We start from the raw sequence: 13,347 nt of genomic DNA on the forward strand, positions 1-13,347 counted from the left end.
ATGCCTTGCTAAAACAGAAGTGAAAGGAGCAGAAGGTCATCTATTACTCATTAGGTGAATCAAATAAGTCATTACAGAGATAAGTTGGGCCAAACGAAGGGAATACAAAAAAGTTCATAAAAACGCTCCTCACACATCAAAATCAAAAAGAGCGTCGAGGATGGCGTCCATCACGCTCGCGAGGTCCTCGGGGGGGATGGTCAGCTCGGCAGGTAGGTGGCCTTTGGTCTTCAGATAGCCCACCGCCGCCTTGATCGCCTCCTCGAAAGTGAGGGATATCTTGTCGGTAAACTTCTCTCCGAAGTCTTCCGAGCAGAGGAACGCCTTCCTCCCTTCTTCGGAGCGAGCCGACTCCCCCTCAATATATTCTTTGAGCGCGGCGTGGGCAGCGTCGCTAGCGGCCTGAAGATCCTTCAAATCTCCATCAAATCTTTGGAGATCGGCCGAGCGGCTCTCCTTCTCGGTGGCTAGCAGGGCGTCCAAATCTTTGATGCGTTGTTCCAGCCCCCTGATCTCCACCTTCATGTGGTCCATATCATTGATGGCCTGTTGCTTCCGAGTGGTCGCCGTTTTGATCTCCTTATCTCGTTGCTTGATCATCGTTTCAAGCCGAACGACCTTGCTCGCCAGATCGGAAGCCCTTTTCCGTTCGGCATCCAGTAGTTTTTTGGCCTTCTCCAGAGCGGTCGTCGACGGCCTGGCACCCCCCACAGCTTTTTGTTTTTTCAACTCGTCCTCCAGTTCGGCCAATCGATCGCTAATGGCGATCTGCTCCACCCAGTTCTGTTAGCAAATGTGGACAGGTTAAAAACATAATTCGAATATGTAAACAAAGAAACAGAGCATACCCCGGTGGCCTGTTGTAGATTGTTGTCGCCGAGTTGCCCGGGAGTCATCTTGGATATTCGACGCCGAGCGTCCACCCAAGCTTGGGCCAGAGGGCCTGTCAAGGTAATCTGCTACTTGGGGACCACAGGCCGATCAGCAGCAGCCATGTACGCCTCCGAAGGAAGGCGCAGAACGGTTTTAATTAAATTTTGGCCGCTCGGCTCGCTCTGGGAAGCGTCGGCCTTACCGGACGGCCCACCGGTGGACGAGGAGGGAAGCTCGCCCAAGCGCCTGATACGGCGCAAAGTTCTTGAAGGGCTGGACGGCGGCACCTCAGAGCTGGCCCTCGGAGAACCATGAGGAGTCGGAGTACTCTCGAGGGAAACCGTCCCGGACAGCACCGGTGCATCCGCGCCCCGCTCGGGCTGTGGCTCATCAAGTGTAGTCGAGGCAGATGCGGATTCCGGTCGTCGGCGTTTCCGAGCGCGTAGCGGCACATCATCGGCCGAACGGCCCTCCACCTCGGCTTCGGTAGGAGGTGCTATGTCACCCGCGGCCTCATCGTGAGAGGCAGGGGCGTCTGAGGCTTCGGGGACAGTTGGTGTCCCCTAACCTTCTTCGCCGGCCGGATCAGTTGGAGTAAGGCCTCGTTCGGCGGCCTCCTTGTTCGTCACCGCCTCAATCTGAGCGGCCTTCAGTTTGAGCTTCTCGGTAGCTTTAGCGCGCCACATAACTTCAGCTGCAGGAGCAAAGAATAAATCAGTTAGAACAAAACAAACGGGAAGATAAGGAAACACTACAAAAAATAAGGCATTTTGGGACGAATTTTACAAAAAAAATTCGTTGCAAAATTTTTTGGGACGAAATCAGGGATGAAAATTTTTTCGTCCCAAAATGTTTGATGCCAACTTTTGGAACGAATTATGATTTGTTGCAAATTCAGCAACGAATTTGGGGACAAAATTGGCAACGAATAAAATTTTCGTCCCCAAATTTGTCGCAAAAAAGGAACGAATAATTTTTTTGTTGCAAACTTAGCAACGAATTTGGGGATGAATTCAGTTTGGAGGAAATAATTTTTTGTTGCCAAATTTGTCCCTATTTTTACAACAAAATTGGGGACGAATTCAGTGACAAATTATTTTTTGTTGCTAAGTTTGTCCCTAATATTGCAACGAATTTGGGGACGAATTCGGTGACAAATTTTTTTTGTTGCCAAATTTGTCCCTAATTTTGCAACGAATAATAAATTTGTTGCAAAATTTTAAGCATTTGCGACAAATTTGGGGACAAAAATACTAGTTTAATTAATAAATAAATTTTCGTCCCAAAATTCGTCCCAGAATCTGGGACGAATTTTGGGACGAATTTGTGGATTCGTCCCAGAATTCGTCCCAAATTCTGGGACGAATCCACATATTCGTCCCAAATTCTATATTCGATACAATTACGATAGAGTGGGAACAAATCGTTTTCGTCGCCAAATTCGTCCCTAATACTAAATTTTTTTTCCAGATTAAATTTCTTTTTGCAATTCAATCCATAGATACATAAACACCAAATTCAAATAACATTTATATACATTCAACACATCTTAATTTCACATACAAGAGTAATAATTGAACTCGATCAACTCATAATTCAACAAATATAAAGATCTCAACAAATTTTACAAGATCTATCTTGTTCAAGCTTCTAGAAAATATTATAAAGTTCAACAATCAAATGTTATATAAGTCCATCATCCATCCAAGGAGGTAAATAAACTAAAAATACATCAAGTCATCTTCGTCTGCCCAAAAGCTTTGCACCCCTTCAAATCTCCTTTGCCTACATAACAACAAACAAATAAACCAGATCATGTGTAACAAGAAAGATTATAAATATAATACGAAATGCCCATGTAACAAGAAAGATTGGAAACAAGACATAACTGTGAAATTCCTTAAACATTCAAATAAATGTCCTATTTACCAACGATATGAACCATCCATGTCATAAAATTATAAGAAGTATCTTGAAGCTAAGTAAAAACATCGTAAATATGATACAACCTAATATAAATGGCACATCAAATTGTTATAATAATACCTATTTCACCATATCAATCAATAGCTACAAATATTCTATGTCCATGTGATCACATGGAGAGCATGAAAGATATTCTTAAAATTTCCTAACATATGAAAATAGCTCAAATGAAGAAAACACAAACTAATTAAACTTAATTTTTTTGTGATACAAGTGTTTTAGTAATCATGGTTACTTGGTTGTTAGGTAAACTCTAATCATAATTTGCAATTTGAACTAATAAAGCAGTAGTAATAAATTTCAATAAATTAAAAGCAATTAGAAAATAAATAAATAAATAAATAAAATTAAAAGTTTAACATGTTACTTAATACTTACTTTTTTCTGGACCTTTAGTTCGCCTCACCAACCCTGTTAAAAACAAATTGACAATATTAATTAAAATAAAAATTAGAAAAGTTAACAAGTCATTGATTAATGTGTAAAACAGTAAACATGAGACAAATAATCATCATACATAATTATGAAAAATTTCTTTAAATAAGCTAACAAAACTTACCCATCGTCAAAAATTAAAGTCATCATTATGATTATCATCATCCTCCTCCTCCTCCTCCTCCTCTTCCTCATTCTGCATTATACTTGAATTCTTGTTATACATCCAACTTCGCTCATTCTGCATTTTACCTGAATTCAGCTATTTAGTTAAACATTATTAACAGAAATAAATCTTATCATTGAAGACAAAACAACAAAGAAAAGCTTATCAAAAAGAAGAAATACAATTAATCAACTATAAAATAATTATTTAAAGCTAACTTTATATACAGATCATTAAATGCATATTAATGAACTTAGAAATACCGAAAAGACGTGAACAAATACAGTTGTCTTCAACTACACTGAGATCATGCCAAATTGAAACCTGCACAAGCAACATTATCAATTATTATAGTATTATTCTAACAATTTTAATAGAGTTGAAGCAATTGTAATTAAATTGAAATAATAATATTTTAATGGAACAAAATTTGGAAAAAAACAAAATTACTCTCTATATTAGAGCAATTGTGGATCAGAATTGACATTTTTTAGATGAAAAATAAAATATTTTGATAAGGATATTTTTGAGATAAAAAATAGAATAGGGTCGCTTCTGTTTTTTCCTTTAAAAGAAAATCTTTTTAACAATAATAATAATAATGAGCACCCTTTGAATTTTGTATCAAAGAAAAAAAACATGTCAACTCTATTGTAATTTGTCCCTCCATTAATTAATTCCAATCTAAAAACTATCCTACAAGTATTTGTAATGATAAAGAGGATCAGTACACAGAAAATCAAAGGTAAATTTATACCTATGGTATACTGGAGCTCCCCATACATTTAGGATTCGAAACCCTAGTATCAAAATTTTGCCCTAGTGTAGTTGAGATTTTATTACTTCCACACCCCTAAACTGTACATCTATATACAAGAAGAACTACAAATCTTTATCCAAAAACAGCCCTAAACCCTATTTCACAGATCATTGGTCATTGACATCTAAGTGATCAAGAGTTGCAGTGCTTTTCTTTGTTAACAAACAAGAATGAAGCCCTAAATTTCACAGATCAGTACTCCACCATTCCAAATCTTGCGACATCAGTGCTAGCAGCGGCGACTCGCGGCCAACTGCCGCCAGCCACGGCCAGGCGCGGCCAGGCGCTGACAGCCGCGGCCAGCCGCGGCCACGCGCGGCCACGCGTGGCCAGGCGAGGCCAGCCGCGGCCTCGCGAGAAGAAGTGGGCAGATGTGGGAGAAAGGAGAGGGAAGAGGGGAGAAGGGAGAAGGGAGAGGGTTACCTGTGCCGCAGCCGATCGGGAAGGAATCAGCCGCCGCAAGAGTTGCAGTGAAGGGATGAGTGAAGGGGCAGATGGGTGGGAGGAGATTTAGGGTTAACTTATAAATTAAAAAATTTCTTTCCATTGCTTATTTTTTGGGACGAATCTAGGAATTCGTCCCCAAATCTGGGACGAATTCCAGAATTCGACCCTAAATCTGGGACGAATTCCAAAATTCGTCCCAGAATATAAAATTTTTTAAAAAAAATAAAAAAATGATTTGGAAACACTAAATATGAACTTAGAGATATCGGATTTCCGTGAAATAAGTTTCTATGGATTTCTAATTTTCTCATGATCTTAAAAATATCTTCATCCATAATTTTAACATACTATATTAAATGCGGCAAATTTTTTTTATTATGAATTAGGTCAAATTCGGGTTAAAAAATCACCATACTAAATATATGAGGTTAAAATTTTGGATGAGGATATTTTTAAGATCATGAGAAAATTAGGAACCCATAGAAACTTGTTTCATGAAATTCCGAGATCGTTAGGTCAATATATAGGCCTTCCAAATAAATTTTCTTTTATTTTTTATTTTTTTAAATTTGGGACGAATTCCAGATTCGTCCCAAAATCTGGGACGAATCTAGAAATAAGTCCCAAATTTTGGGACGAATTCCTGGATTCGTCCCAAATTTTGGGACGAATTCCTGGATTCGTCCCAAATTTTGGGACGAATCCAGGATTCGTCCCAAATTTAAGAAAAATAAAAATTAAAAGAGAAATCATTCGGAAGGCCTAAATATGGACCTAACGATCTCGGAATTTCATGAAACAAGTTTCTTTGGGTTTCTAATTTTCTTATGATCTTAAAAATACCCTCATCCTTAATTTTAATCTCATATATTTAGTGTGGTGATTTTTTAACCCGAATTTGACCTAATTCAGGTTAAAAAACACGAAACACAATATATAATTTTAAAATTAAGGAAGAGGATATATTTATGAATAAGGGAAAATAAGAAACTTATAGACTCTTGTTTCATGAAATTCTGACATTTGTAGATCTATATTTTTAGTTTTAAACACATATTCAAACATGCGTTACACGCTAACATACTTAATTAATACCAAACTATCTATGTTTCACTAAATATGGACCTAACGATCTCGGAATTTCATGAAATAAGTTTCTATAGGTTCCTAATTTTCTTATAATCTTAAAAATATATTCATCCATAATTTTAACATATTATATTGAGTGCGGTGAATTTTTTATTACAAATTAGGTCATATTCATGTTAAAAAATCACCACACTTAATTTATTAGGTTAAAATTCAGATTTAGGATATTTTTATGATCATGAGAAAATTAGGAATCCATAGAAACTTATTTCATGAAATTCCGAGATCATTAGGTACATATTTAGGCCTTCAGAATGTTTTTTCTATTATTTTTTATTTTTTTTAAATCTGGGACGAATCCTGGATTCGTCCCAAAAATCTGGGACGAATCCAAAAATTCGTCCCAGATTTTGGGACGAATTTCTGGATTCGTCCCAGATTTTGGGACGAATTTCTGGATTCGTCCCAGATTTAAGAAAAATAAAATATGAAAGAAAATTTATTTGGAAGGCCTAAATATGGACCTAACGATCTCGGAATTTCATGAAACAAGTTTCTATGGATTTCTAATTTTCTCGTGATCTTAAAAATATCTTTATCCATAATTTTAACATAATATATTAAATGCGGTGAATTTTTTATTATGAATTTGGTCAAATTCGGGTTAAAAAATCACCATACTAAATATATGAGGTTAAAATTTTGGATGAGGATATTTTTAAGATCATGAGAAAATTAGGAACCCATAGAAACTTGTTTCATGAAATTCCGAGATCGTTAGGTCCATATATAGGCCTTCCAAATAAATTTTCTTTTATTTTTTTAAATTTGGGACGAATTCCAGATTCGTCCCAAAATCTGGGATGAATCTAGAAATTCGTCCCAAATTTTGGGACGAATCCAGGATTCGTCCCAAATTTAAGAAAAATAAAAATTAAAAGAAAAATCATTCGGAAGGCCTAAATATGGACCTAACGATCTCGGAATTTCATGAAACAAGTTTCTTTGGGTTTCTAATTTTCTTATGATCTTAAAAATACCCTCATCCGTAATTTTAATCTCATATATTTAGTGTGGTGATTTTTTAACCCGAATTTGACCTAATTCAGGTAAAAAAACACGAAACACAATATATAATTTTAAAATTAAGGAAGAGGATATATTTATGAATAAGGGAAAATAAGAAACTTATAGACTCTTGTTTCATGAAATTCTGACATTTGTAAATCTATATTTTTAGTTTTAAACACATATTCAAACATGCGTTACACGCTAACATACTTAATTAATACTAAACTATCTATGTTTCACTAAATATGGACCTAACGATCTCGGAATTTCATGAAATAAGTTTCTATAGGTTCCTAATTTTCTTATAATCTTAAAAATATATTCATCCATAATTTTAACATATTATATTGAGTGCGGTGAATTTTTTATTACAAATTAGGTCATATTCATGTTAAAAAATCACCACACTTAATTTATTAGGTTAAAATTCAGATTTAGGATATTTTTATGATCATGAGAAAATTAGGAATCCATAGAAACTTGTTTCATGAAATTCCGAGATCATTAGGTACATATTTAAACCTTCCGAATGTTTTTTATTATTATTTTTATTTTTTTAAGAATCCAGGATTCGTCCCAAATTTTAAAAAATAAAATATAAAAGAAAATTTATTTGGAAGGCCTAAATATGAACCTAACGATCTCGGAATTTCATGAAACAAGTTTCTATGGATTTCTAATTTTCTCGTGATCTTAAAAATATCTTTATCCATAATTTTAACATAATATATTAAATGCGGTGAATTTTTTATTATGAATTTGGTCAAATTCGGGTTAAAAAATCACCATACTAAATATATGAGGTTAAAATTTTGGATGAGGATATTTTTAAGATCATGAGAAAATTAGGAACCCATAGAAACTTGTTTCATGAAATTCCGAGATCGTTAGGTCCATATATAGGCCTTCCAAATAAATTTTCTTTTATTTTTTATTTTTTTAAATTTGGGACGAATTCCAGATTCGTCCCAAAATCTGGGACGAATCTAGAAATTCGTCCCAAATTTTGGGATGAATTCCTGGATTCGTCCCAAATTTTGGGACGAATCCAGGATTCGTCCCAAATTTAAGAAAAATAAAAATTAAAAGAAAAATCATTCGGAAGGCCTATATATGGACCTAACGATCTCGAAATTTCATGAAACAAGTTTCTTTGGGTTCCTAATTTTCTCATGATCTTAAAAATACCCTCATCTGTACTTTTAATCTCATATATTTAGCGTGGTGATTTTTTAACTCGAATTTGACCTAATTCAGGTAAAAAAACACGAAACACAATATATTATTTTAAAATTAAGGAAGAGGATATATTTATGAATAAGGGAAAATAAGAAACTTATAGACTCTTGTTTCATGAAATTCTGACATTTGTAGATCTATATTTTTAGTTTTAAACACATATTCAAGCATGTGTTAAACGCTAACATACTTAATTAATACTAAACTATCTATGTTTCACTAAATATGGACCTAACGATCTCGGAATTTCATGAAATAAGTTTCTATAGGTTCCTAATTTTCTTATAATCTTAAAAATATCTTCATCCATAATTTTAACATATTATATTGAGTGCGGTGAATTTTTTATTACAAATTAGGTCATATTCATGTTAAAAAATCACCACACTTAATTTATTAGATTAAATTTCAAATTTAGGATATTTTATGATCATGAGAAAATTAGGAATCCATAGAAACTTGTTTCATGAAATTCCGAGATCATTAGATCCATATTTATGCCTTCCGAATGATTTTTCTATTATTTTTTAATTTTTTTAAATCTGGGACGAATTCTGGATTCGTCCCAAAATCTGGGACGAATTTAGGATTCGTCCCAAAATCTGGGACGAATCCAAGATTCGTCCCAGAATCTGGGACGAATTCTAGATTTGTTCCACAATTTGGGACGAATCCTGGATTTGTCCCAGAATCTGGGACGAATTTTGCAACGAAAATAATGTTCGTTGGGAATTTGCGACGAAAATATTTTGTTGCAGATTTCGTTTCTAATTTGGATCAAATTTTGTGTTTGTCGCCAAAATTGTTGCGATTTTGGGACGAAAATTTTTCGTCCCAAATTTTCGTCCCTAAATTATTGTTTTTTTGTAGTGAAACTTACTCATGCTGCAGGGCAGATCGGCTGTGGTAGAGGACAAGCCGAATATGTGCATTACTCCCGGGAGGAGTAGCTTGTCAATATGATAACGCTGGCCAACTAGCCGTTCGGCTGCATGAAGGTAGGCCGCGTCACCTCTAAATTTGTCGAGCTCCGGTTGCGATGGCATCGCCGTCTGCCACTTGGTGCGAAAGGTTGGCCGCTTGGAAAAACGTATATAGAAAAAATGCTCCTTCCAATGTTTGTTGGAGCTCGGCATATTATCAAAAAGGACGAAGCCTATCCTAGACTGGAAAACAAAGGTGCCCCACTCGGCTTGCTTGGGATAAAAAAAGTAGTGGAAAATTTTTGGTTCTAAGGGGATGCCGTTCAGTTTGAATAAAACTATCACTCCGCTCAGCAGCCTAATAGAGTTGGGAACTACCTGGCCGAGCGGAATGCGAAAATAATTGCAAACTTCTAAGAAAAACTTGGGGGGTGGAAAACGCAGTCCGGCCAGAAATTGGTCTCGGAAGAAAACAATAGTGCTGGGCGGCGGATCGTGAGGCCAATCGGCCGGTGTGGCTAACACTATTTGGTGGTCGATCGGCAGGTCATAGGCTCGAGTGAGGCGCAAGGCGTCCTCCTCGTCGAACCGGCTTTCCATGTTCGAATACCAAAGACCCGGAGCACTGCCGGTCGGCTGCGAGGTGCTAGTCATGGTCGACAGACAAGGATACGGGACCAAAAGGGAAGGTTCAAGCAAGGAATGGAGGAAAACCGACCGAAGAAAACGATTAACAGAAAGAAGAAAACGTTGGGAACGAGAAGGAGGGTCTTACGAGCAAGAAAGATGATCGACGGGGGCCTGGGGGTTGCCGAAGAACTGAGGACCGAGGTCGCCGGAGAAAAAAACGAGCAGAGGAGCGCCGGAGGAAGATGAAGCAACGAGGCGGCGGAAACGGAGTCGCGGGCTTTATATCGCCGCCCGGGAGCAACCTCCACCGTCTGATCCAGGTCGTCGATAACGAGGTCATCATCCAGCCGTCCATTTCAAACGGCGGCTGTCCCATCGAAAGCGACGCCACCGCCATACTCTGACAAACGCATGATCGCCACGTGTCAGCTGGATACTGGCCGCATTTAATGAGCTCCCCTTACCGTGCGCAGTGCACTTGATGAATAGTAGGGGAGAGCATAGGACATGGAGTCCAAGAGACCACAAGGCACGGACCGGATATCGCCGAACGGGCGAGCATCATTAGACCTGGCCGAGCGGCCCAATGCAATTATCGTTGTTCTGCCAGATCGGCAGTCCAGTCAGTCGGACTTCACCTCCTTCGACTAGACTCGAGGGGAAGGCAAGTGATCCGGTGGCAAGAGCCCGGGACCCCCTAACGAGGGGTCAACGCCACGTGGAGGTCAAATGGCCAAGTAGCCCGCCGGAGAAGGGTGAGCCGACCGGACTTTGAAGAAATGGATAGGGCCGATCGACCGACCAATGGACATTCGGTAGTAAAAGGCGCCCTGACCGGGTTGGGGTTCCGACGCTCAATGAAACAATGTCTCAGAGCCGAGAGGAAGTCACTCGCCTGGAAGTCTCCCCGGCATCTCAGCACAAGCGACAGGCGAGATGTGAGGGGCGTGCCGTCCGGCCGGCGCAAGGGATGAAGGCCGTCCGGACGATGTTCTCCATCCGGCCGTCCGGACGTACGTCCCGGCCGGCGGTAAAGGAGAACAGGAACATCTCCTGATAGCCGTCAAGTCACATGACTAAGCCATACTCCTAGTCTGACAACGGGGTGTCTTGTTGTCCCATCGAAGGCGCGATGAGACTGTTGCAGTATGGCGTCAGGTAAGTTTTCTGACAGGCACACACCGAGGCATGGGCTGCGGATACGCACGTGCCTCGAAAGGCGTGTAGGAGCTTTTTCATCTCCCTATATAAAGAACCTTAGACTTCGCCGGAGGTACGCATTCTACAAGCTTGGGAGCTCCTTTTTCCGCTACTTACCTGACTTGAGCGTCGGAGGGTCGCCGCCGGGAACCCCTTCCCGGCCCGACTTCTGTGCAGGATCGCCGGAGCTTCGGAGGCCTGTGCCATCGACTAGGAGAGCGTCACGTGCCCAGCGTCCCTTGGTTCAGCGATTCGGACAGGATCAATGAGGAAGGACACTTTCGTCTTTTGGGCGTACTTAGGGCTTGAGTGCTTATATGGAGCACTGCTCACACGAGTAGAACGGGGTGTGGGGGTTTCGCCGCCACAGTAGAGAGGAAGGAGGTGGAGCGTTCCTCTCTCGCCGCCACTTTCGCGAGGCCGCCGACCAAGCATCTTTCCTATTCCTTCTCCTCTTCTTGAGGTCATGTCTATCGTCGGTCCCTCTTCGCGCCGACGACGTTGACGCCCTCCCTCTCTTCCCGCGGACAGCATTGCCTCCAACCCTCTCGCCGATCGTTGCCGCCAAAGGACCAGACCGCCGCTTCTACTTCTCCTCCTCTCACCGCAACCACCACGAGCAGAGAGGAGGAAGCTCTCCTTTTCCTCGCGCAGCCACAGGGGTCGACTCGCTGCTCACAGGGTCCAACAGTTGCCGCCGCTGCCTACAGGGGTTGTCGCCGCCCCTTCTAGCACTGTCATCGCCGGCTACAGCGGCTGTTGCCGCCTCTTCCGACTCCAGCATCCGATGCCACCTCCAGCCGCTGACGACACCTTCAGCGACTACTACAGTCGTACCGAGTGGGCGGCATCGTCGCTCACTGAGCAGTCGCCGTCCGAGAGCTCAAGTATCGTACTATGTCTATATTCCGGCCTGCGAGCCGAGAGTGTGTTCGGCCTTCGTGCCGCTGTTGCATGCCGGCCCGCGAGCCGAGTCTGTAGTCGGACATTGCATCGTCCTACGGATCCATATCACGTCCGGCTTCGAGTCACCGGAGCTAGCTACTCGCCTAGTGGACATTCAGCTACTATTCAGGGTCGCGACAACTCGGTCAGTATCCCGACCAGCTCACTCATCCGTCCGAGGGCGCCCCCGGGGCTAAGGTATGTCACCGTATTCATTTTGTACTTATTTTATTGTCCTATTATTATGTGGATGCTTATATGTTCGCGGGACCCACCTTAAGCATCGAGGTACCAGGGATCGGGACAACTCGATCACTGGTTGCAGGTGTTGTTGACCAGAAGACATCGGATGACTTGGTCAACATAAAGGACAGATCACCATCCGGGTCATGGAGAGGCGGTCAACATTCCGGACATGACATTCCGACAGGTTCATCTTCTCAGCTTCCCGACATGATCAAATACAAAACAAGACTTGTGTGGATTCTACCGAAATGATCGTCCAATAGTTTGTAAACCTAATGGATATTAAATAAAATTGATCGATAAATAAATTGTTCCACTTGAAGACTTGAACCTTTGTCTCAGACTTGGAGTAGGCAAATAACTTGATATCTACGAAATATGAACACAACCAAAGCTGGGGCGACAACATATTTAGATATATTAACTAACATTATGAAAGAAGTGTGTGCCTGTGAACCTCCTCCTGACGCTTAGCAAGAATATCAATCAATAGCTCCATAATTTTTTTGTACATGGGCATGTAATGATAATTGATCATAGTTCTTGAAAGTCTAATCTTACTATATGTGTATCTGGGGGTTTCATAGATGCCAACATTGTTTTAATCAGGTAAGATACGCTCGGTTTGATCTTCTTCGGGATCTGAAGTTGGCAACAAAACTATGTGCATGATTTTACGAGGGTAAAGCTAGAGGGTCTCCGTAGTGACAATTGTGCTTTGCTGCTTCTCTGCTTGTAACAAGTACTGCATTTTCCTCGTCTATTATTTCTTTAACAAGTACTGATTCTCCGTAGCAATCACTTGGATGATCCACATTCTGATAATCAACAATAGTTGTCCCTAAATTTGTTTCGAATGGGGAATACATGTCCAAGATGACAACGAATATTGGCTCCTTACAACTACCTGAGCAACATATTGAGCGTGTTTTACCACAACTTGTGTAATGGAAAAGCACAAAATGCTAACATCAGCAAACAATTTAAGTGCTTGTATAATAAAAAAAAAGCAAAGGACACATCTATTCACACCTCAATAAAAAAAAATTTACCCATTAATGCATGAAGAAAGATCTAAGCAACATTTGCAGAGATATATAAGTCGAATGAATTGTACTCCTTGTAATCGCTCGTGAGTTATTCGAAGCTCGATTTGATAAAAGCTCGTTTGAGCTCGTTTAATGAGACTCGTTAAGATAAACAAACCAATCTCAAGCTTCACAATATTCGGCTCGTTAACTCGTGAACATATTCGTTAAGTTCATAAATCAACTTTT

At 40.2% G+C, this 13,347-nt stretch overlaps 1 long non-coding RNA gene across 1 annotated transcript; it reads right to left on the reverse strand.

Moving 5' to 3' along the window:
- Positions 1-3,436: 3,436 nt before the first annotated feature.
- LOC122016690 lies at positions 3,437-4,840 on the reverse strand. Its single transcript, XR_006121176.1, has 3 exons — positions 4,704-4,840; positions 3,724-3,784; positions 3,437-3,546 (listed from the first exon to the last, which is right to left on the reverse strand). It is a non-coding gene; the product is annotated as an uncharacterized LOC122016690 (long non-coding RNA).
- Between the last annotated feature and the right edge of the window lie 8,507 nt (positions 4,841-13,347).

This window comes from Zingiber officinale, chromosome 8B (genome assembly GCF_018446385.1).
Source record: "Zingiber officinale cultivar Zhangliang chromosome 8B, Zo_v1.1, whole genome shotgun sequence".
NCBI lineage: Eukaryota > Viridiplantae > Streptophyta > Magnoliopsida > Zingiberales > Zingiberaceae > Zingiber > Zingiber officinale.